This window comes from Pristiophorus japonicus, chromosome 2, assembly GCF_044704955.1.
Source record: "Pristiophorus japonicus isolate sPriJap1 chromosome 2, sPriJap1.hap1, whole genome shotgun sequence".
Classification (NCBI taxonomy): domain Eukaryota; kingdom Metazoa; phylum Chordata; class Chondrichthyes; family Pristiophoridae; genus Pristiophorus; species Pristiophorus japonicus.
The window spans coordinates 280,548,854-280,572,384 of record NC_091978.1 but is presented as its reverse complement, the minus strand read 5'-3'; the positions used below and the strand labels follow the sequence as shown (position 1 = coordinate 280,572,384).

At 44.5% G+C, this 23,531-nt stretch overlaps 1 protein-coding gene and 1 pseudogene across 2 annotated transcripts in view; both read right to left on the bottom strand.

The window, feature by feature from the left end:
• The window catches only part of fbxw7 (F-box and WD repeat domain containing 7), a 603,096-nt gene that overhangs the window by 539,498 nt on the left and 40,067 nt on the right, over positions 1 to 23,531 (bottom strand). The window lies entirely within an intron of this gene.
• Positions 11,507 to 11,739, bottom strand: LOC139251681 (U2 spliceosomal RNA; annotated as a pseudogene).

Genomic DNA, 23,531 nt, shown 5'->3' with positions numbered 1-23,531 from the left:
CGTGACAGCTACAGGAAAAATGCAGGGAACAGTGCCAGCCCTTATACATGGCCTTCTTCGACCTTACAAAGCCCTTTGACACCGTCAATCACGAGGGTCGATGGAGCGTCCTCCTCAGTTTCGGATGTCCCCAAACGTTCGTCACCATCCTCCGCCTACTCCACGATGATATGCAGGCCGCGATCCTTACCAACGGATCCATCACAGACCCAATCCACGTCCGGACTGGGGTCAAACAGGGCTGCATCATCGCCCCAACCCGCGTCTCAGTCTTTCTCATTGCCATGCTCCACCTCAGTCATCAAGCTCCCCGCTGGAGTCGAACTAAACTACAGAACCAGTGAAAACCAGTTCAACCTGTGCCGTCTCCAGGCCAGGTCCAAGGCCACCCCAAGCACTGTCGTCGATCTGCAGTACGCAGACGCCACCTGCGTCTGTGTACAGAGGCTGAACTCCAGGACATAGTCGATGTGTTTACTGAGGCGTACGAAAGCATGGGCCTTACGCTAAACATCCGTAAGACAAAGGTTCCACCAGCCTGTCCTCACCGCACAGCACTGTCCCCCAGTCATCAGAATCTATGGCACGGCCCTGGACACCATGGACCACTTCCCATATCTCGGGAGCCTATCAACAAGAGCAGGCAGCGACGACGAGATCCAACATCGCCTCCAGTGCGCTAGTGCAGCCTTCGGCCACCCGAGGAAAAGACTGCCAGCAAGCTCATGGTCTACAGGGCTGTAGTAATACCCGCGCCCTCCTGTATGGCTCAGAGACATGGACCATGTACAGCAGACGCCTCAAGTTGCTGGAGAAATATCACCAACAATGTCTCCGCAAGATCCTACAAATCCTCTGGGAGGACAGGCACACCATCAGCGTCCTCGTCCAAGCTAACATCCCCAGCATTGAAGCACTGACCACACTCGATCAGCTCCGCTGGGCACGCCACATAGTTCGCATGCCAGACATGAGATTCCCAAAGCAAGTGCTCTACTCGGAGCTCCTTCGTGGCAAACGAGCCAAAGTTGGGCATTGGAAACGCTACAAGGACACTCAAAACCTCCCTGATAAAGTGCGACATCCCCACTGACACCTGGGAGTCCCTGGCCCAAGACCGCCCTAAGTAGAGGAAGTGCATGCGAGAGGGCGCTGAGCACCTCGAGTCTCGAGTCTCAACGCCGAGAACGTGCAGAAATCAAGTGCAGGCAGCAGAAAGAGCGTGCGGCAAACCAGTCCTACCCACCCCTTCGGTCAACGACTATCTGTCCGACCTGTGACAGAGTCTGTGGCTCTCGTATTGGACTGTTCAGCCACCAAAGAACTCACTTCAGGAGTGGAAGCAAGTCTTCCTCGATTCCAAGGGACTGCCTATGATGATGACAACTTTATATGTTCCTGGATGTCATCTAATTAAATAAAGGCATTTTTAAAAATTCCAATACCGTAATAAAGCATCAGAAAGATTCAGGTATCCCTTTACACTGTAGCCCTGCATTTGTTTCCACCAGCCGTAAAGTTTTCTAATGCAATTGCTGGGCAGTTGGTGGGCAATTAGCCCAACTCTGCAGCCAGCAATTAGGTATTCAATATCGGAGCAGAAGATTTGTCAAGTCGGAACTTGACAGATTGCAAGTTCGGGATTTAGCACATGCGGAAATCTTGAACTTGTTGTCCATTTCAAAAGGCGGTACGATGGCATACTCAGAGTACACCGTCATACTGACCACAAATTCTGTAGCATTATATATCAATAAGAGCAGTGGTCCAAATGCCAACCTCTAGGGAACACCACTATATACTTCCCCAGTCTGAAAGTCAGTCGTTCACCACAACACTCTGCTTTCTGTACCTTAACCAAATTCTTATATATGCAGCCATTGTCCCTTTAATCTCATAGGCATCAATTTTGCTAACAAGTCTATTATGTGGTACTTGACCTGAACGTACATATACACAGCGTCAACTGCACTACCATCAACCCTCTCGGTTGCTTCATCAAAGAACCAGGGAAAAGCAGCATAGTAGTTATCTTACTGGACAAGTAATCCAGAGGCTTGGACTAATGTTCCAGAGACACGAGTTCAAATCCCACTGCAGCAACTGTGGAATTTAAATTCAGTTAACTAAATAAATCAAGAATGAAAAGCTAGCATCAGTAATTGTGGCTACTGGATTGTTGTAAAAACCTATCTGGTTCACTAATGTCCTTTAGGGAAGGAAATCTGCTGCCCTTACCCGGGTCTGGCATGTATGTGACTCCAGACCCACAGCAATATGGTTGACTCTTAATTGCCCTCTGCCTAGCAAGCCACTCAGTTATACCAAACTGCTACAAATAGATATTGCTGGGGTTCAAGTCGGCGGCTCACCATCACATTCTCAAGGGATGGCTTTCCCAGTGATATCCATACTTTAAAAATTCATTCACAGAGTGTCTAACAAGTGTCATAATAACTTGAGGGGGTCTTTCACAGGTTGGTCAACGTGAAAATCTTTGAATATAAACACTTATGGTTGGTTGCCAGTGGCTTGGTGCACTCACTAGGTCACATGTCTGCAGTAATGCCAACCTCAAGACAAACTCTTAAAAATCATGAGATTTGGTAAGGGATCATATTTTTGAGTTTATAAATCTCATTAATGGCTTTATTTAATCTCCAACAGGTCACAGCTCTTCACAAAAACTATATTACTGCAATGAAAAATGCTGTACAAAATTTTTTTTAAATCCTACCCTTTGCAAGTTGGGGTAAATTTTCATTAAAAATCACTCACGATTAATTCACGAGAATTGGCATTAATGGTGAAGCATTGTACCATGTCCACTGGGGTACGGAGGGATCACTGATTTGTTTTGACACATGTCCATGGCCAATGAACCCCAGACAACGGGTCCCCAATCTCACCTATCGGGCATGTACTGGACAGAGCCAGAAAGAGCACACCAGAGGAAGAGAATGCGCAGATTTAGACAGGTGGCACAGGAGAGCGAACTGGGACACCTCTCCCCCATCAAATCTGGGCTGAGAGAGAAGTTCTTGTTCATTGGGGCTGGAACTTATATCCTGTGAACAATTGCAACCATTTTTCGAACATGGCCCAGCTCTGCAATTGGCCAGAAATGGAGGTTCTCATTCAACTGAGAAATTTGATGGTATTTATTTGTATCCTTATTATTTCTCCCATGAAGATTGGGGGAGGGAAAGAGAAGAACGAACTTTGAACATAAATTATTTCATGCACTTTCCTTTCTATTTAATTTGATGCCATCTGTATCAGAGCAATTCCTTGTATGTAGATGGGGCCATTATACGTGGTCTTTTTCGATCTTACTAAGGCCTTTGACACGGTCAACCGTGAGGGTCTATGGAGCGTCCTCCTCCATTTCAGATGCACCCAAAAGTTTATCAACATCCTTCGCCTGCTTCACGATGACATGCAGGCCATGATCCTTACCAACGGATCCATTACAGACCCAATCCACGTCTGGACTGGGGTCAAACAGGGCTGCGTCATCGCTCCAACCCTCTTCTCAATCTTACTTACCTCCATGCTCCACCTCACAATCAACAAGCTCCCTGCTAGAGTGGAACTAAACTGCAGAACCAGTGGGAAGCTGTTTAACCTACACCGACTCCAGGCCAGGTGCAAGATCACCCCAACCTCTGTCGTTGAGTTGCAGTATGTGGACGACGTCTGCGTCTGTGCACATTCAGAGGCTGAACTTCAGGATATAGTCAATGTACTCACTGAGGCATATGAAAGCATGGGCCTTGCGCTTAACATCCATAAGACAAAGGTCCTCCAGCAGCCTGTCACCGCTGCACAGTACATCCCTCCAATCAAGATCCACGGCGCGGCCCTGGACAACATGGATCATTTCCCATATCTCGGGAGCCTCTTAACAAAGGCAGACATCGATGCAGAGATTCAGCATCGCCTCCAGTGCATCCTTCGGCCGCCTGAGGAAAAGAGTGTTTGAAGACCAGGGCCTCACGTCGACCACCAAGCTCATGGTCTACAGGGCTATAGTAATACCCGCCCCCCTGTATGGAGCTGAGGCATGCACGATGTATAGAAGGCACCTCAAGTCGCTGGAGATATATCACCAACGATGTCTCCGCAAGATCTTGCAAATCCCCTGGGAGAACAGGCGCACCAACATCAGTGTCCTTGACCAGGCTAACATCCCCAGTATTGAAGCACTGACCACACTCGATCAGCTTCACTGGGTAGGCCACATAGTTCGCATACCAGATACGAGCCTCCCTAAGCAAATGCTTTATGCGGAGCTCCTTCATGGTAAACGAGTCAAAGGAGGACAGCAGAAACGTTAAGGACACCCTCAAAGCCTCCCTGGTAAAGTGCGACAGCACCACTGACACCTGGGAGACCCTGGCCGAAGAACGCCAGAGGTGGAGAAAGTACATCCAGGAGGGCGTTGAGCTCTTCGAGCCTCGACGCAAAGAGCATGAAGAGGCCATGCGCAGGCAGCGGAAGGAGCATGCAGCAAACCAGCCCTACCAACCCCTTCCCCCGACGAATGTCTGTCCCACCTGTAACAGGGTCTGTGGCTCTCGTATCAGACTGTTCAGCCATCAAAGAACTCACTTTGGGAGTGGAAGCAAGTCCTCCTCGATTCCGAGGGAGCACTTATGCTCGAGACAGGTGGCTGTGTGTGTTTTGATTTTAATATAGAAGGATTTGCTATAATTAGCTTGTACCTCAAGACTACTAAGGAATCCATAGGTAGTTGATGAACATGGTACAACAAGCAGCCTAAAGTCATCAGCACACCTCGTGTTTTTTTCTCGCAAATTGCGTTTTTTTCCGGCAAATCGCTGGCCGTGGGGGGTCGCGCGTACACAAATGTGGTTCCCATGCAAGCGCAAATCTCGGGATTTTTAAAATCTCAGATGTAGACGTTCCATCGTGAGATCACAAGTGAAGCTTTATTTCACTGCGAAATCGCAACTCTCACGTTGGCAATACTGTGTCTGATGGAAAGAAAAATGCTCATCGGCTTAAGGGTTACATGTGCAAAATGGGCTCTCATCGGCACATTATCTGATCTGGAGTGAGAGAGAGGAGCAGACAAGACCCAAACCCAGATATTCCACCTGGGGTGTTGTCGATATATTGGATCCAGTAAGAAAGAGAAGGAGCCTCTCCTACCTGTAAAATATTAAACCAGAAGTGTAAAATTCTGAGATGCCTTTTGTTAGAAAAGAGTTTGTTTCTTTTTGATGTAACTCAATACTGTAATAAGTACATGGTACTCGTTCGTACATGCCAACTAGCTATTCTTTTTTTTAAAAACTCCTTTGCAGTCCAGGATAAGTTACAAGGTAACGATAGTCATTTAGTCCAGTAGTTGTTTAATAGTTAAGCTGTAAAAACTGTTGGATGTAAATTAGGATGGGCTCGTTGGTTAAATGTCTGATGCAAGCCTTTTCTTGCCTTGTTCTTAAGAACTTGCTTTGCTCAACTGCTGAGTAAAGTGAGATTTTCTAAGAGTGAGGCAAGGTCACTACGACTGAAGTTGGAACTAGCAAGGGTTAGGACGTGGGCCACGATTCAGCCACACAGTATACATGCATAAGCTGAGGCATGCTGAGCTTGCATATAAGCAAACCAAACTACAAAAAAAGCAAACCAAACTACGGAAGGAAGATAGATATCTTTCAGATAGTTTCCTTGAGGCGGTCAGCCAAGTGATACTGTAACAGATAAGAAGAAATGGATAAACACACAGGATAGACAAGAGAGATGAACGCGTGGCTGAAAGATTGGTGTAGGAGGAATGGGTTTCAATTCATGGGGAACGAGCATCAGTACTCGGATAAGAGGGAGCTGTTCAATCAGGACAGACTTCACTTGAACCAGGCTGGGACCAGTGCCCTGGCGAATCGAATAACTAGGGTTGTTAAGGCTTTAAACTAAATGGTGGGGGAGAGGGGGGGAAAGGGAGGGATCTGATGAGCGGAAATTTAAAAAGTCAAAGCGAAAGGACAAGGCAAAAGTGCAGGGTAGCAATAGGGGTAATGATAACCAGAGTGCGACAAGTAGGGATAGAGAGTATACACATAAGACAACATTAAAAACTCTATATCTGAACACACAAAGCATTCGTAATTAGATAAGTTGATGGCACAAATAGAAATAAATGGGTATGATCTGATTGCCATTACAGAGACATGGTTGCAAGGTAACCAAGGCTGGGAACTAAATATTATGGGGTATTTGCCATTTCGTAATGATAGGCAGAAAGGAAAAGGAGGTGGGATAGCTCTGTTAATAAAGGATGAGATCAGTGCAGTAGTAAGAAATGATGGCTCAGAGGATCAAGATGTAGAATCAGTTTGGGTGGAGAAAAGTAGTAATAAGGAAAAGTCGTCACTGGTGGGAGTGGTCTACAGGCCCCCAAACAATAGCCACAGAGTATAAATCAAGAAATAATGGAGGCTTGTAAGAAAGTTACAGCAATAATCATGGGCAATTTTAATCTTCATATTGATTGGACAAATCAAATTGACAATGGTAACCTTGAGGAAGAGTATATAGAGTGTATGTGGGATGGTTTCTTGTAACAATACATTGTGGAACCAACCAGGGAGCAAACTATTTTAAATTTGGTAATGTATAACGAATCTGGATTAATGAATGATCTTGTTGTGAAGGGTCCTCTTGGGACAAGTGATCATAATATTGTAGAATTGCAAATTCAGTTTGAGGGTGAGAAAGCTAGGTCTCAAACTAGTGTCCTGAACTTAGATAATTGCAAAGGTATGAAGGCAGAGTCGGTTAAAGTGGACTGGGAAATTACATATTAAAGGTTAAGACTGTAGAAACAGTGGCAAACATTTAAGGAGATATTTCATAATTCTCAGCAAAGATTTATTCCAGTGATAAAGATGCTAAGAGAAGAATGAACCACCCCTGGCTAACTAAGGAAGTGAAGGCTGGTATCAAATTGAAAACAAAGGCATACAATATTGCTAAGCACAGTGGAAGGCTGGAGGGTTTAACATTTTTAGAAACCAGCAAAGGACGACTAAAAAAAATGATAAAGACAGAAGATAGCATGACAGTAAACTAGCAAGAAATATAAAAAGACAGCAAAAGCTTCTACAGGTACATAAAAAGGAAACGAGTAGCTAAAGTAAATATTGATCCCTTAGAGGACAAGACTGGAGAACTAATAATGGGAAACAGGGAAATGACAGAGACATTGAACAAATATTTTCTTTCAGGCTTCACGGTAGAAGACAGTAAAAGCATCCCAACAATTGATAATCAAGGAGCTATTGGTGGGGGGGGGGGGGGGGGGGGGGGGAAAGAGAGACTTAAAACAATCACTAGAGATAAAGTACCAGGCAAACTAATGAGGCTAAAGGTGGACAAGTCCCCTGGACCTGATGGCATGCAGCCTAGGGCCTTAAAAGAAGTGGCTACAGAGATAGTGGATGTATTGGTTGCAATCTACCAAAATTCCCTGAATTCTGGAGGTCCCAGTGGACTGGTAAACCACAAATGTAACACCCCTATTTAATAAAGGAGGGAGACAGCAAGCAGGAAACTATAGACCAGTTAGCCTAACATCTGTCATTGGGAAAATGCTAGAGTCTATCATTAAGGAAGTAGTAGCAGGACATTTAGAAAATCATAAATGCGGTCAAGCAGAGTCAGCGTGGATTTATGAAGGGGAAGTCATGTTTGACAAATTTGCTGGCGTTCTTTGAGGATGTAACGAGCAGGATGGATAAAGGAGAACCAATTGATGCTGTATATTTGGATTTCCAGAAAGCATTCGATAAGGTGCCACACAAAAGGTTATTGCACAAGATAAGAGCTCATGGGGTTGGGGGTAATATATTATTGTGAAGAGAGGATTGGCTAACTAACAGAAAACAGAGACGGGATATATGGGTCATTTTCAGGTTGGCAAACTAACTAGTGGGGTGCCACAGGGATCAGTGCTAATGACTTGGATGAAGGGACCAAGTGTAATGTATCAAATTTGCTGATGATACAAAGATAGCAAATTGTGAGGAGGACGCAAAGAGTCTACAAAGCGAAAAGATAGGCTCAGTGAGTGGGCAAAAATGACAGATGGACTATAATGTGGGAAAATGTGACGTTATCCATTTTGGTAGGATAAATAAAAAAGCAAATTATTTATTAAATGGAGAGATTACAAAATGCTGTAGTACAGAGGGATCTGGGGGTTCTTATACATGAAAATGCAAAAAGTTGCACGCAGGTACAGCAAGTAATCAGCAAGGCAAATGGAATGCTGGCCTTTATTGCAAGGGGAATAGAGTATAAAAGTAGGGAAGTCCTGCTCAAACTGTACAGTGCATGGGTAAGACCACACCTAGAGTACTGCGTACAGTTTTAGTCCCCTTATTTAAGGAAGGATATACTTACATTGGAGGCAGTTCAGAGAAGGTTCATGAGGTTGATTCCTGAGATGAAGGGGTTGTCATATGAAGAAAGGTTGGGCCTATACTCCTTGGAGTTTGGAAGAATGAGAGGTGATCTTATTGAAACATTAGATTCTGAGGGGGCTCAACAGGGTAGATGTTTCACCTCCTGGGGGCAATAAGAATATAAGAAATAGGAACAGGAGTAGGTCATACGGCCCCTCGAGCCTGCGCCATCATTCAATCAGATCATGGCTGATCCGATCATAGATTCAGCTCCACTTCCCGCCCGCTCCCCATAACCCCTTACTCCCTTATCGTTTAAGAAACTGTCTATTTCTGTCTTAAATTTATTCAATGTTCCAGCTTCCACAGCTTTGAGTCAGCGAACTCCACAGATTTACAATCCTCAGAAGAAATTTCTCATCTGTGTTTTAAATGGGTGGTCCCTTATTTTAAGATCATGCCCTCTAGTTTTAGTCTCCCCCATCAGTGGAAATATCCTCTCTGCATCCATCTTGTCAAGCCCCCTCATAATCTTACACGTTTCGATGAGATCACCTCTCATTCTTCTGAACTCCAATGAGTAGAGGCCCAAGCTACTCAATCTTTCCTCATAAGTCAACCCCGTCATCCCCAGAATCAACCTAGTGAACCTTCTCTGAACTGCCTCCAAAGCAAGTACATCCTTTCATAAATATGGAAACCAAAACTGCACACTATTCCAGGTGTGGCCTCACCAAAACCTTGTATAGCTGTAGCACGACTTCCCTGCTTTTATACTCCATCCCTTTTGCAACAAAGGCCTTCCTGATCATTTGCTGTACCTGCACAAGTAGCCCCAGCGCCCGCTGTATTGTGGCACTTATCAATCTTTCTCTATTTAAATAATAACTTGTTCTTTGATTTTTTTCTGCCGAAGTGCATGACCTCACACTTTCCACCATTATACTCCATCTGCCAAACTTTTGTCCACTTATCCTGTCTATGTCCGTTTGCAGATTTTTTGTGTCCTCCTCACACATTGCTTTTCCTCCCATCTTTGTATCGTCAGCAAACTTGGCTACGTTACACTCAGTCCTTTCTTCCAAGTCGTTAATATAGATTGTAAATAGTTGGGGTTCCAGCACTGATCCCGGCGGCACCCCACTAGTTACTGGTTGCCAACCAGAGAATGAACAATTTATCCCGACACTCTGTTCTCAGCCAATCCTCTATCCATGCTAATATTTTACGCCCAACCCCGTGAACTTTTATCTTGTGCAGTAACCTTTTATGTGACACCTTGTCAAATGCCTTCTGGAAGTCCAAATACACCACATCCACTGGTTTCCCCTAAGGCTAGGGGGCATATTTTCAGAATAAGTGGTCGCCCATTTAAAACAGAAATGAGGAGGATACCTTCTCTGAGGGTCGTGAATCTTTGGAATTCTCTACCCCAGAGAGCTGTGGAGAGCAGGTCTTTGAATATATTTAAGGTGGAGATAAACAGATTTTTGTATGATAAGGTAGTCAAGGGTTACAGGGAGCTGGTGGGGAAGTGGAGTTGAGACCCAGATCCGCCATGATATTGAATAGCAGAGCAGGCTCAAGGGGCTAAGAAAAAAAAAGAGGAGCAGGAAGCCCTGTGGCAGAATTATTCAGCAGTCTGGGGAAAAACTGCCAGGAGAAAAAAACATGGCAACAAGTGGTTATCCAAAAGGGAACAGTGAAAGTGGCAAAACAGGAATGTTAGGGGAAAATAGAAAACCTCTTCAGCTGTGGGTCTGGGAGTCCCAAATGGTAAGCTGCTTTCCAGATGCCAAGGTCAGAGAATAAACAAGTGGGTGGAAAAGATTCTGAAAAGGCAGTGTAAGCAGCCAGAGGACATGGTTTATGCAGAAACCTATCATAGTGAGCAGGATATATAGAGCAGTGAGAAAGGCTTGAAATAGTGAATTGGGTGGGGTGAGGTGCTGGGGGTAAAAAGGGGGGGCCGGGGGAAAGACAACAGCAGAGCAGGCCACTGGCTAAGGAAATCCTGACTAGAAAAACATGACTAGAAAAACAGAATTGTGAAGGATAACCAAGTTATATTTATACAAATGCAATCAGTATGCAAACAAACTGGGTGTGCTAATGCCACATGGAGCAAAAAAATCAAGCCACTGCATTGGAGCTTGGATCTACAACATTCGAAAGAGATGCGGACTGGTCTGTGGATTTCCAGCATTCTCAGTTTAAAAAAGGTCACTTTTTATGCAGGAATATAGCTCGCCCAAATGGATTTTAAAACCACAGACAGCACACTGCTACTTTTACTTAAGTATAATTACATCAAATGTAAAAGAACAAACTAAAGACAGAATTTGGGGGCACAAAAATAGGTCACAAGCAGCGACGGTCACATGGTTAAAAGAATATCTTCCTTTTAAATGAATGGACTGTGATTGTGTAACAACCAGGCTTTGAGAATAAATGGTTTACTAAAGATTTGTATTTATGTTCTATGGCAGCTAGGGACTACTACTTAATGGAAAGAAAATAATGCATAGAAAATTAAAGAGCGGGCAGCCCTGATCAACAATAAATTGAAGTTATTGCAATAATTTTTTTTTTTTTTGAAATTCGTAGCCAATCGTTCCAATTCTTTGTCAAATCACAAACGCCAGAGGTCACCTTGCACACGCCAAGGATCACTCTGCGCCAATGCTCTTAGCCAAAAGGCCTAGAGCCACTGCACCGTTCCTGGAAGTACTGCAATACCAGGTTCGTGCCATGGAGGTGGATGGGTCAGGTCCCCCACACACCTCCGTGGAGGTGGATGGGTCAAGCCACCCCACCCACCTCCTGTTTCCAAAAACGCAAGCATATACCTTCCTGATCCAGGGAGAACCACCCGGAGGTCATGGTGGCTACTCCAGTCAGGTCAGTTACGCATGATCTTAGCCAAAAGGCGGAAGTTATTGCAATAATTTTTTTTTTTTTTGAAATTCGTAGCCAATCGTTCCAATTCTTTGTCAAATCACAAACGCCAGAGGTCACCTTGCACACGCCAAGGATCACTCTGCGCCAATGCTCTTAGCCAAAAGGCCTAGAGCCACTGCACCGTTCCTGGAAGTACTGCAATACCAGGTTCATGCCATGGAGGTGGATGGGTCAGGTCCCCCACACACCTCCGTGGAGGTGGATGGGTCAAGCCACCCCACCCACCTCCTGTTTCCAAAAAAAGCAAGCATATACCTTCCTGATCCAGGGAGAACCACCCGGAGGTCATGGTGGCTGGTCAGGTCAGTTACGCATGATCTTAGCCAAAAGGCCGAGAAGCGATATTTTTTTTTTGGGGGGAAATTCGTAGCCAATCGTTCCAATTCTTTGTCAAATCACAAACGCCAGAGGTCACCTTGCACACGCCAAGGATCACTCTGCGCCAATGCTCTTAGCCAAAAGGCCTAGAGCCACTGCACCGTTCCTGGAAGTACTGCAATACCAGGTTCGTGCCATGGAGGTGGATGGGTCAGGTCCCCCACACACCTCCGTGGAGGTGGATGGGTCAAGCCGAGAAGCGATATGCTCAGAGACAGCAAGTAAAACAAACAGATGTTGGAATGTATTAAAATGTCAATACTGAGCGGAAATAGTGAGGCAATCCCGCCACTTTATTGGTGCGACCGCACTTGGAATACTGTGTACAGTTCTGGTTGCTACAGTACAAAAAGGATATTGCAGCTATTGAAAGGATACAGAAGAGTGCAACCAGCATGATTGAGGGAATGGAGGAATTGGATTATGAGGAATGATTATGTAAATTGGGCATGTTCTCACTGGAAAAGGTCGAGAGATGACATGATGGCTATTTTTAGGATTCTAAATGAACTAGATAATGTAGACCATGGCAAGCGATTTAATCTTGTCCAGACATTAGAACCAGAGCACATGATCTGTGCTTGAAGGGGTGTAAATTCAAAACTGAGCTACGGAAACATTATTGGTCAATCTATGGAAGAGGCTCCCTTGGAAAATATTGGAAGCAGATAGTATTGATTCATTCAAATTTAAATTAGATAGATTTCTTTAAGAAAATTATATTTTGGGTTACAATACAAGTAATTTGAGACATATGGCAAGTGTAGCACGCTTGGGAAGAACAAACGACTTTGGATCTATGGTTCCCAAAGCTTTCCACACTTCATTTCTGGGTCTGTGGATTAATTAATGGAGATTGATCGCTATTATTAGACAACAACTCCATTACCCAGGAAGGTAGAAAGCAAATCAGATGGACCTTGGTCTTTTTTCATCAGCAATTCCTATGTTCCTATGGCAGATATCATATGCATTATTTTCTATAAGCATTCCATAAAAATACCATCTTCACATTTACCTGCTTAAATTTTTCAGAATGCAAATGTCATTCACTCAATTAATAAGTTAACCAATAATAGACAATTATCCTACACATTTGCCCAACCATTATATATACACTTTACAATTTCACTTTTTTGTTATTTAGGAGATATTTGACACTACAATTAAATATGGCAATTACATTTTTGGGCATTTTATGATTGCTTTGCATAGCTAATATGAATTCTATTTGCACACCTTACTTCATACAACCTAATTTTAGCAAATTGTCAAATTTTAGAAACGATTCCACTGAGCTCAAAGAGCCATATATTCAACGTTACCATTACACTTGTCTCACTTTCATCACAGTAAAGCCAGGTTATGAAACAGCTTGAGTTTACTAACCATACTGTATAAACAATCAGTCCAGTTATTGTGCTGTGAGCTATAAGGCAGAATATATTCAATGAAACTTAGTCACTGAATTGTTTTTTTTCATTAAAACGCCCATTAATAACATTCTTAAAATGTATCCATTAAAATGGAACAGTCCAGTAATTTTGAATTTACTCAACACAATTATTCATCAATTTCTACATTTTTAATCAGAGTAATGCAAGTGGCTACTAACATAGAAACATAGAAAATAGGTGTAGGAGTAGGCCATTCAGCCCCTCCAGCCTACACCGCCATTCAATGAGTTCATGGCTGAACATGCAACTTCAGTACCCCCTTCCTGTTTTCTCGCCATACCCCTTGATCCCCCGAGTAGTAAGGACTTCATCTAACTCCCTTTTGAATATATTTCGGGAATTGGCCTCAACTACTTTCTGTGGTAGAAAATTCCACAGGTTCACCACTCTCTGGGTGAAGAAGTTTCTCCTCATCTCGGTCCTAAATGGCTTACCCCTTATCCTTAGACTGTGACCTGTGGACTTCCCCAACATTGGGAACATTCTTCCTGCATCTAACCTGTCTAACCCCGTCAGAATTTTAAATGTTTCTATGAGGTCCCCTCTCATTCTTCTGAACTCCAGTGAATACAAGCCCAGTTGATCCAGTCTTTCTTGATAGGTCAGTCCCACCATCCCGGGAATCAGTCTGGTGAATCTTCGCTGCACTCCCTCAATAGCAAGAATGTCCTTCCTCAAGTTAGGAGACCAAAACTGTACACAATACTCCAGGTGTGGCCTCACCAAGGCCCTGTACAACTGTAGCAACACCTCCCTGCCCCTGTACTCAAATCCCCTCGCTATGAAGGCCAACATGCCATTTGCTTACTTAACCGCCTGCTGTACCTGCATGCCAACCTTCAATGACTGATGTACCATGACACCCAGGTCTCGTTGCACCTCCCCTTTTCCTAATCTGTCACCATTCAGATAATAGTCTGTCTCTCTGTTTTTACCACCAAAGTGGATAACCTCACATTTATCCACATTATACTTCATCTGCCATGCATTTGCACACTCACCTAACCTATCCAAGTCACTCTGCAGCCTCATAGCATCCTCCTCGCAGCTCACATTGCCACCCAACTTAGTGTCATCCGCAAATTTGGAGATACTACATTTAATCCCCTCGTCTAAATCATTAATGTACAATGTAAACAGCTGGGGCCCCAGCACAGAACCTTGCGGTACCCCACGAGTCACTGCCTGCCATTCTGAAAAGTACCCATTTACTCCTACTCTTTGCTTCCTGTCTGACAACCAGTTCTCAATCCATGTCAGCACACTACCCCCAATCCCATGTGCTTTAACTTTGCACATTAATATCTCTTGTGTGGGACCTTGTCGAAAGCCTTCTGAAAGTCCAAATATACCACATCAACTGGTTCTCCCTTGTCCACTCAAAAAATTCCAGAAGGTTTGTCAAGCATGATTTCCCTTTCACAAATCCATGCTGACTTGGACCTATCATGTCACCATTTTCCAAATGCACTGCTATAACATCCTTAATAATTGATTCCATCATTTTAACCACTACTGAGGTCAGGCTGACCGGTCTATAATTCCCTGTTTTCTCTCTTCCCTCCTTTTTTAAAAAAGTGGGGTTACATTGGCTACCCTCCACTCGATAGGAACTGATCCAGAGTCAATGGAATGTTGGAAAATGACTGTCAATGCATCCGCTATTTCCAAGGCCACCTCCTTAAGTACTCTGGGATGCAGTCCATCAGGCCCTGGGGATTTATCGGCCTTCAATCCCATCAATTTCCCCAACACAATTTCCCGACTAATAAAGATTTCCCTCAGTTCCTCCTCCTTACTAGACCTTCTGACCCCTTTTATATCCGGAAGGTTGTTTGTGTCCTCCTCAGTGAATACCGAACCAAAGTACTTGTTCAATTGGTCTGCCATTTCTTTGTTCCCCGTTATGACTTCCCCTGATTCTGACTGCAGGGGACCTATGTTTGTCTTTTCTAACCTTTTTCTCTTTACATACCTATAGAAACTTTTGCAATCCGCCTTAATGTTCCCTGCAAGCTTCTTCTCGTACTCCATTTTCCCTGCTCTAATCAAACCCTTTGTCCTCCTCTGCTGAGTTCTAAATTTCTCCCAGTCCCCGGGTTCGCTGCTATTTCTGGCCAATTTGTATGCCACTTCCTTGACTTTAATACTATCCCCGATTTCCCTTGATAGCCACGGTTGAGCCACCTTCCCTTTTTTATTTTTACGCCAGACAGGAATGTACAATTGTTGTAGTTCATCCCCTCTAAATGTCTGCCATTGCCCATCCACAGTCAACCCCTTAAGTATCATTCGCCAATCTATCCTAGCCAATTCACGCCTCATACCTTCAAAGTTACCCTTCTTTAAGTTCTGGACCATGGTCTCTGAATTAACTGTTTCATTCTCCATCCTAATGCAGAATTCCATCAAACTCGTGTGGAACTGTGCTGTCATACACACACAATCCAACAGGGGGACAATATTTCAGGTTTAATAAATCACATTTCACTGGCTTTAAGATCTCCCTTGGATCTCGGGGACCACAATTCCACACAGTACGGAAGCTATGGTCTCAGCAGAACATCACGCATTTTCACTTGCTTTAGGTCACTCTTCCCCAAGGGGCCTCGCACAATGAGATTGCTAATTAATCCTCTCATTACACAACACCCAGTCTAAGATGGCCTCCCCCCTAGTTGGTTCCTTGACATATTGGTCTAGAAAACCATCCCCTATGCACTCCAGGAAATCCTCCTCCACCGTATTGCTTCCAGTTTGGCTCGCCCAATCTATGTGCATATTAAAGTCACCCATTATAACTGCTGCACCTTTATTGCATGCATCCCTAATTTCCTGTTTGATACTCTCCCCAACATCACTACTACTGTTTGGAGATCTGTACACAACTCCCACTAACGTTTTTTGCCCTTTGGTGTTCTGCAGCTCTACCCATATAGATTCCACATCATCCAAGCTAATGTCCTTCCGAACTATTGCATTAATCTCCTCTTTAACCAGCAATGCTACCCCACCTCCTTTTCCTTTTATTCTATCCTTCCTGAATGTTGAATACCCCTGGATGTTGAGTTCCCAGCCCTGATCATCCTGGAGCCACGTCTCCGTAATCCCAATCACATCATATTTGTTAACATCTATTTGCACAATTAATTCATCCACTTTATTGCGGATACTCCTTGCATTAAGACACAAAGCCTTCAGGCTTGTTTTTTTTTTAACACCCTTTGTCCTTTTAGAATTTTGCTGTACAGTGGCCCTTTATGTTCTTTGCCTTGGGTTTCTCTGCCCTCCACTTTTCCTCATCTCCTTTGTCTTTTGCTTTTGCCTCCTTTTTGTCTCCCTCTGTCTCCCTGCATTGGTTCCCATCCCCCTGCCATATTAGTTTAACTCCTCCCCAACAGCACTAGTAAACACTCCCCCTAGGACATTGGTTCCGGTCCTGCCCGGGTGCAGACCGTCCGGTTTGTACTGGTCCCACCTCCCCCAGAACCGGTTCCAATGCCCCAGGAATTTGAATCCCTCCCTGCTGCACCACTGCTCAAGCCACGTATTCATCTGCGCTATCCTGTGATTCCTACTCTGACTAGCACGTGGCACTGGTAGCAATCCAGAGATTACTACTTTTGAGGTCCTACTTTTTAATTTAGCTCCTAGCTCCTTAAATTCGCTTCGTAGGACCTCATCCCTTTTTTTACCTATGTCGTTGGTACCAATGTGCACCACGACAACTGGCTGTTCTCCCTCCCTTTTCAGAATGTCCTTCACCCGCTCCGAGACATCCTTGACCCTTGCACCAGGGAGGCAACATACCATCCTGGAGTCTCGGTTGCGGCCGCAGAAACGCCTATCTATTCCCCTCACCATTGAATCCCCTATCACTATCGCTCTCCCACTCTTTTTCCTGCCCTTCTGTGCAACAGAGCCAGCCACGGTGCCATGAACTTGGCTGCTGCTGCCCTCCCCTGATGAGTCATCCCCCCCAACAGTACTCAAAGCGGTGTATCTGTTTTGCAGGGAGATGACCACAGGGGACCCCTGCACTACCTTTCTTGCACTACTCTTCCTGCTGGTCTTCCATTCCCTATCTGGCTGTGGACCCTTCTCCTGCGGTAAGATCAACTCGCTACAGGTGCTACTCACGTCACTCTCAGCATCGTGGATGCTCCAGAGTGAATCCACCCTCAGCTCCAACTCCACAACGCGGACCGTCAGGAGCTCGAGGCGGATACACTTCCCGCACACGTAGTCGTCAGGGACACCGGAAGTGTCCGTGTTCCCACATGGTACAGGAGGAGCATAACACCCGACCGAGCTCTCCTGCCATGACTTAACCCATAGAACCATAGAAGTTGATCATTTTGCCCATTGTGTCTATGCTGGCTCTTTGCTGGAGCAATTGAAAACTTGTTCACTGCCCTGTCCCTATAGCCTCATATCCTTTGGTATCTCAAATGTTCATCCAATTTTCCCTTAAAAGCAGCAGTCTCGGCCTCAACCACTCTGACACTCCATCTTCCAATAACCTTCCCTCCTCACTCTCGATGACTTTAAATCGATGAATTTCATGACTGACCCCGCCCCTCCCCAACCAGACAAAATAGTATTTTTCTTTTCACTATCAAAACTCTTCATATCAAAAATCTCAAGTTAATCTCTTCTAAGCCTGCTCTGCTCCAGTAAAAATAGTCCAGATATCAAGTCTCTCGTTATAACTATAGTTTCCCATCCATGACATAATCCAGTCAGTCAATCTACACTAAATACTCTCCATGGCTTTAATGCCCTTTCTATAATTAGGTACTCAAACCTGCACACTGCTGTAACTGTGGCAGAACTAATTGTGTATAAATTTGTCATTACTTCTTTAGTCTTACTCTACAATTCAATTTATAAACAAAATTTCTACATTTTTATTGCTTTATCTACCTGCACTTGCACTTTCAGGAAATTATGTATTTAAACCCCAAGGTCGCTCTATTCATCCACACACCAGTGCCTTGTTATTGCATATATATGCCCATTTCTAGTTTTTCCTCCCAAAATGTACGACCACATACTTAGCCACATTAAATTACATCAACCACCTGTCAGTCCATTCCATTAATTTGTCAACCCAAAGTCTTTTAGAAAGGCTGCATTAGAAGGAGCAGCGTGCAGCGGCCCGGCCGGAAATCAGCACGGTCCCAGCCTGCAAGACCATCAGCAGGCCTGGGCCATCAGAGGGAGCAATGTGCGGCAGCAGCATACCACTGCAGGAGGGCGACGGCTGCGAAGTCAGGTCGCTGATTGCAATGCGGGCAGGTACAGCAGGAGGGGCGAAGGGGCAGCAAAAGTTTGTAGAAGGAAGTGACTGGGGCCCAGGAGAGGCATGATTCTGAAGCCCAGAAAAGACAAGGGCTCAGGGGCAGCACGAGCCAGTCCACACTGCTATATGTGCGCGCGCTCGGTCCGTGCAGCAGAGCTGGTCTCCAGTCGTCTTGGGTAATTCTTGCCACTGGACCAAGACCTAGCTCTATGAAGCCCGTGTGGTGCCTGGTATGCAACGGCCACCACACGTTAAAAAAATTCAAGCACAGGCACCTTCCACCCTCCAAGATGTAGTTTGGGATCTGGAATATTAGGTCCTTCATTGATACACCTGTGAACTCATTCCTTTTTGGCATGGAAGCAAGTCATAGAAACATAGAAAATAGGTGCAGGAGTAGGCAATTCGGCCCTTCGAGCTTGCACCGCCATTCAATAAGATCATGGCTGATCATTCCTTCAGTACCCCTTTCCTGCTTTCTCTCCATAACCATAAGGACCATTTCAAACTCCCTCTTGAATATATCCAATGAACTGGCATCAACAACTCTCTGCGGCAGGGAATACCACATGTCAACAACTCTCTGAGTGAAGAAGTTTTTCCTCATCTGAGTCCTAAATGGCCTACCCCTTATCCTAAGACTATGTCCCCTGGTTCTGGACTTCCCCAACATCAGGAACATTCTTAATGCATCTAACCTATCCAGTCCCGTCAGAATCTTGTATGTTTCTATGAGATCCCCTCTCATCCTTCTAAATGCCAGTGAATAAAGGCCCAGTTGATCTAGTCTCTCCTCATAGGACAGCCCAGCCATCTCTGGAATCAGTCTGGTGAACCTTCGCTGCACTCCCTCAATAGCAAGAACATCCTTCCTCAGACTAGGAGACCAAAACTGAACACAATATTCCACTGAGGCCCTGTACAACTGCAGTAAGACCTCCCTGCTCACATGTTCAAATCCCCTAGCTATGAAGGCCAACATACCATTTGCCTTCTTTACCGCCTGCTGTACCTGCGTGCCCACTTTGTGACTGATGAACCATGACAGCTCTTGTTCGAAGGAATTCAGCAAATTAGCATCCACTGCACGAGAAGGCAACCTGCTCCAGAGGTCCACTATTCTATGGAAAAGAATCTCCTGACATCTAACCTTGATCCAACCCGATACAACTTAAATTTGTGATCCTTGGTCCTCCCGAAATTAAATGGTATGACACTGAAAAGTGTAAAGGAAACAAAGGAACCTTGGAGTGCATGTCCACAGATCCCCGAAGATGGCAGGCCAGGTAGATAAAGTGGTTAAGGAGGCATATGGAATACTTGCCTTTATTAGTCAAGGCATGGAACACAAAAGCAAGGACGTTATGCTTGAACTGTATAAAATGGGGGCCGGGGGGGGCAGTCAACAGTTGTTGTGGTGCAAATAAGTACCAACGATATAGGTAAAAAAAAAAACAGGATGAGGTCCTACAAGCTGAATTTAGGGAGCTAGGAGTTAAATTAAAAAGTAGAACCTCAAAAAGGTAGTAATCTCAGGATTGCTACCAGTGCCACGTGCGAGTCAGAGTAGAAATAGCAGGATAGTTAAGATGAATATTTAAGAGGAATGGTGCAAAAGGGAGGGATTCAAATTCCTGGGACATTGGAACCGGTTCTGGGGGAGGTGAGACCAATACAAACCAGATGGTCTGCACCTGGGCAGGACCGGAAGAGGGAGGGTTTAAACTAATATGACAGGGGGATGGGAATCTATGCAGGGAGATAGAGGGAAATAAAATGGGGGCAGAAACAAAAGGTAGAAAGGGAATAAGGAAAAGTGGAGGGCAGAGAAATTAAAGGCAAAAATCAAAATGGGTCACATTACAACATAATTCTAAAAGGACAAAAAGTGTTAAAAAAAACAAGCCTGAAGGCTCTGTCTCAATGCGAGGAGCATTCGTAATAAGGTGGATGAATTAACTGCGCAGATAGCTGTTAACATATATGATGTAATTGGGATTACGGAGACATGGCTCCAGGATGACGAAGGCTGGGAACTCAACATCCAGGGGTATTCAATATTCAGGAAGGATAGACAGAAAGGAAAAGGAGGTGGGTAGCGTTGCTGGTTAAAGAAGAGATTAACACAACAGTAAGGAAAGACATTAGCTTGGATGATGTGGAATCTGTATGGATAGAGCTGTGGAACACCAAAGGGCAGAAAACGCTAGTGGAAGTTGTGTACAGACCACCAAACAGTAGTGGTGAGGTTGGGGTTGGCATCAAACAGGAAATTAGGGATGCGTGCAATAAAAGGTACAGCAGTTATCATGGGTGATTTTAATCTACATATTGATTGGGCTAACCAAACTGGTAGCAATATGGTGGAGGAGGATTTCCTGGAGTGTATATGGGATGGTTTTCTTGACCAATACGTCGAGGAACCAACTAGAGAGCTGGCCGTCCTAGACTGGGTGTTGTGTAATGAGAGGATTAATTAGCAATCTTGTTGTGCGAGGCCGCTTGGGGAAGTGTGACCATAATATGGTAGAATTCATCATTAAGATGGAGAGTGACACAGTTAATTCAGAGACTCGAGTCCTGAACTTAAAGATGGGTAACTTCGATGGTATGAGACGTGAATTGGCTAGGATAGACTGGCCAATGATACGTAAAGGGTTGACGGTGAATAGGCAATGGCAGACAAATATTTAAAGATCACATGGATGAGCTTCAATAACTGTACATCCCTGTCGGGCATAAAAATAAAATGGGGAAGGTAGCTCAACCATGGCGAACAAGGGAAATTAAGGAGAGTGTTAAATCCAAGAAAGTGGCATATAAATTGGCCAGAAAAAGCAGCAAACCTGAGGGCTGGGAGAAATTTAGAATTCAGCAGAGGAGGACAAAGGGTTTAATTAGGAGGGGGAAAATAGAGTATGTGAGTAAGCTTGCAGGAAACAAAAACTGACTGCAAAAGCTTCTATAGATATGTGAAGAGAAAAAGATTAGTGAAGACAAATGTCTTGCAGTCCGAATCAGGTGAATTTATAATGGGGAACAAAGAAATGGAACAAATAATTTGGTTCTGTCTTCACTAAGGAGGACACAAATAACCTTCCGGAGTATTTCCGGAGTAGGGAACCGAGGAGCTAGGCACTGAAGGAAGTCCTTATTCGTCAGGAAATGGTGTTAGGGAAATTGATGGGACTGAAGGCCAATAAATCCCCAGGGCTTGATAGTCTGCATTCCGAAGTACTTAAGGAAGTGGTCCTAGAAATAGTGGATGCATTGGTGGTCATTTTCCAACATTCTATAGACTGGATCAGTTCCTATAGATCAGAGGGTAGCTAATGTAACCCACTGTTTAAAAAAAAAAATGAGGGAGAGAGAAAACAGGAAATTATAGACCGGTTAGCCTGACATCAGTAGTGGGGAAAATGTTGAAATCAATTATTAAAGATGTAATAGCAGCGCATTTGGAAAGCAGTGACAGGATCGGTCCAAGTCAGCATGGATTATGAAAGGGAAATCATGCTTGACAAATCTTCTAGAATTTTGAGGATGTAACTATTAGCGTGGACAAGGGAGAATCAATGGATGTGGTGTATTTGGACTTTCAAAAGGCTTTTGACAAGGTCCCACACAAGAGATTAGTGTGCAAAATTAAACACATGGTATTGGGGGTAATGTATTGATGTGGATTGAGAACTGATTAGCAGACAGGAAGCAAAGTAGGAATAAGCGGGTCCTTTTCAGAATGGCAGGCAGTGACTCGTGGGGTTCCGCAAGGTTCAGTGCTGGGATCCCAGCTGTTTACAATATACATTAATGATTTAGATGAAAGAATTAAATGCAATATCTCCAAGTTTGCAGATAACACTGAACTGGATGGTGGTGTGAGCTGTGAGGAGGATGCTAAGAGGCTGCAGGGTGACTTGGACAGGTTAGGTGATTGGGCAAATGCATGGCAGATGCAGTATAACGTAGATAAATATGAGAGGTTTGGCATTTGGCAATGTTGACCTTCATAGCGAGAGGATTCGAGTATAATATAACATAAGAATTAGGAACAGGAGTAGGCCATCTAGCCCCTCGAGCCTGCTCCGCCACTCGACAAGATCATGGCTGATCTGGCCGTGGACTCAGCTCCACTTACCCGTCCGCTCCCCATAACCCTTAATTCCCTTATTGGTTAAAAATCTATGTGATTTGAATACATTCAATGAGCTAGCCTCAACTGCTTCCTTGGGCAGAGAACTCCACAGATTCACAACCCTCTGGGAGAAGAAATTCCTTCTCAACTCGGTTTAAAATTGGCTGTCCCGTATTTTGAGGCTGTGCCCCCTAGCTCTAGTCTTCCCGACCAGTGGAAACAACCTCTCTGCCTCTATCTTGTCTATCCCTTTCATTATTTTAAATGTTTCTATAAGATCACCCCTCATCCTTCTGAACTCCGAGTAAAGACCCAGTCTACTCAATCTATCATCATAAGGTAACCCCCTCATCTCCAGAATCAGCCTATTGAATCGTCTCTGTACTCCCTCCAAAGCTAGTATATCCTTCTTTAAGTAAGGTGACCAAAACTGCATGCAGTACTCCAGGTGCGGCCTCACCAATACCTTGTACAGTTGCAGCAGGACCTTCCTACTTTTGTACTCCATCCCTCTCGCAATGAAGGCCAACATTGCATTCGCCTTCCTGATTACCTGCTGCACCTGCAAACTAACTTTTTGGGATTCATGAACAAGGACCCCCAGATCCCTCTGCACCGCAGCATGTTGTAATTTCTCCCCATTCAAATAATATTCCCTTTTACTGGTTTTTTCCACCCCAAAGATGGATGGCCTCACATTTTCCGACATTGTATTACATCTGCCAAACCTTAGCCCATTCGCTTAACCTATCTAAATCTCTTTGCAGCCTCTCTGCGTCCTCTACACAACCCGCTTTCCCACTAATCTTTGTGTCATCTGCAAATTTTGTTACACTACACTCTGTCCCCTCTTCCAGGTC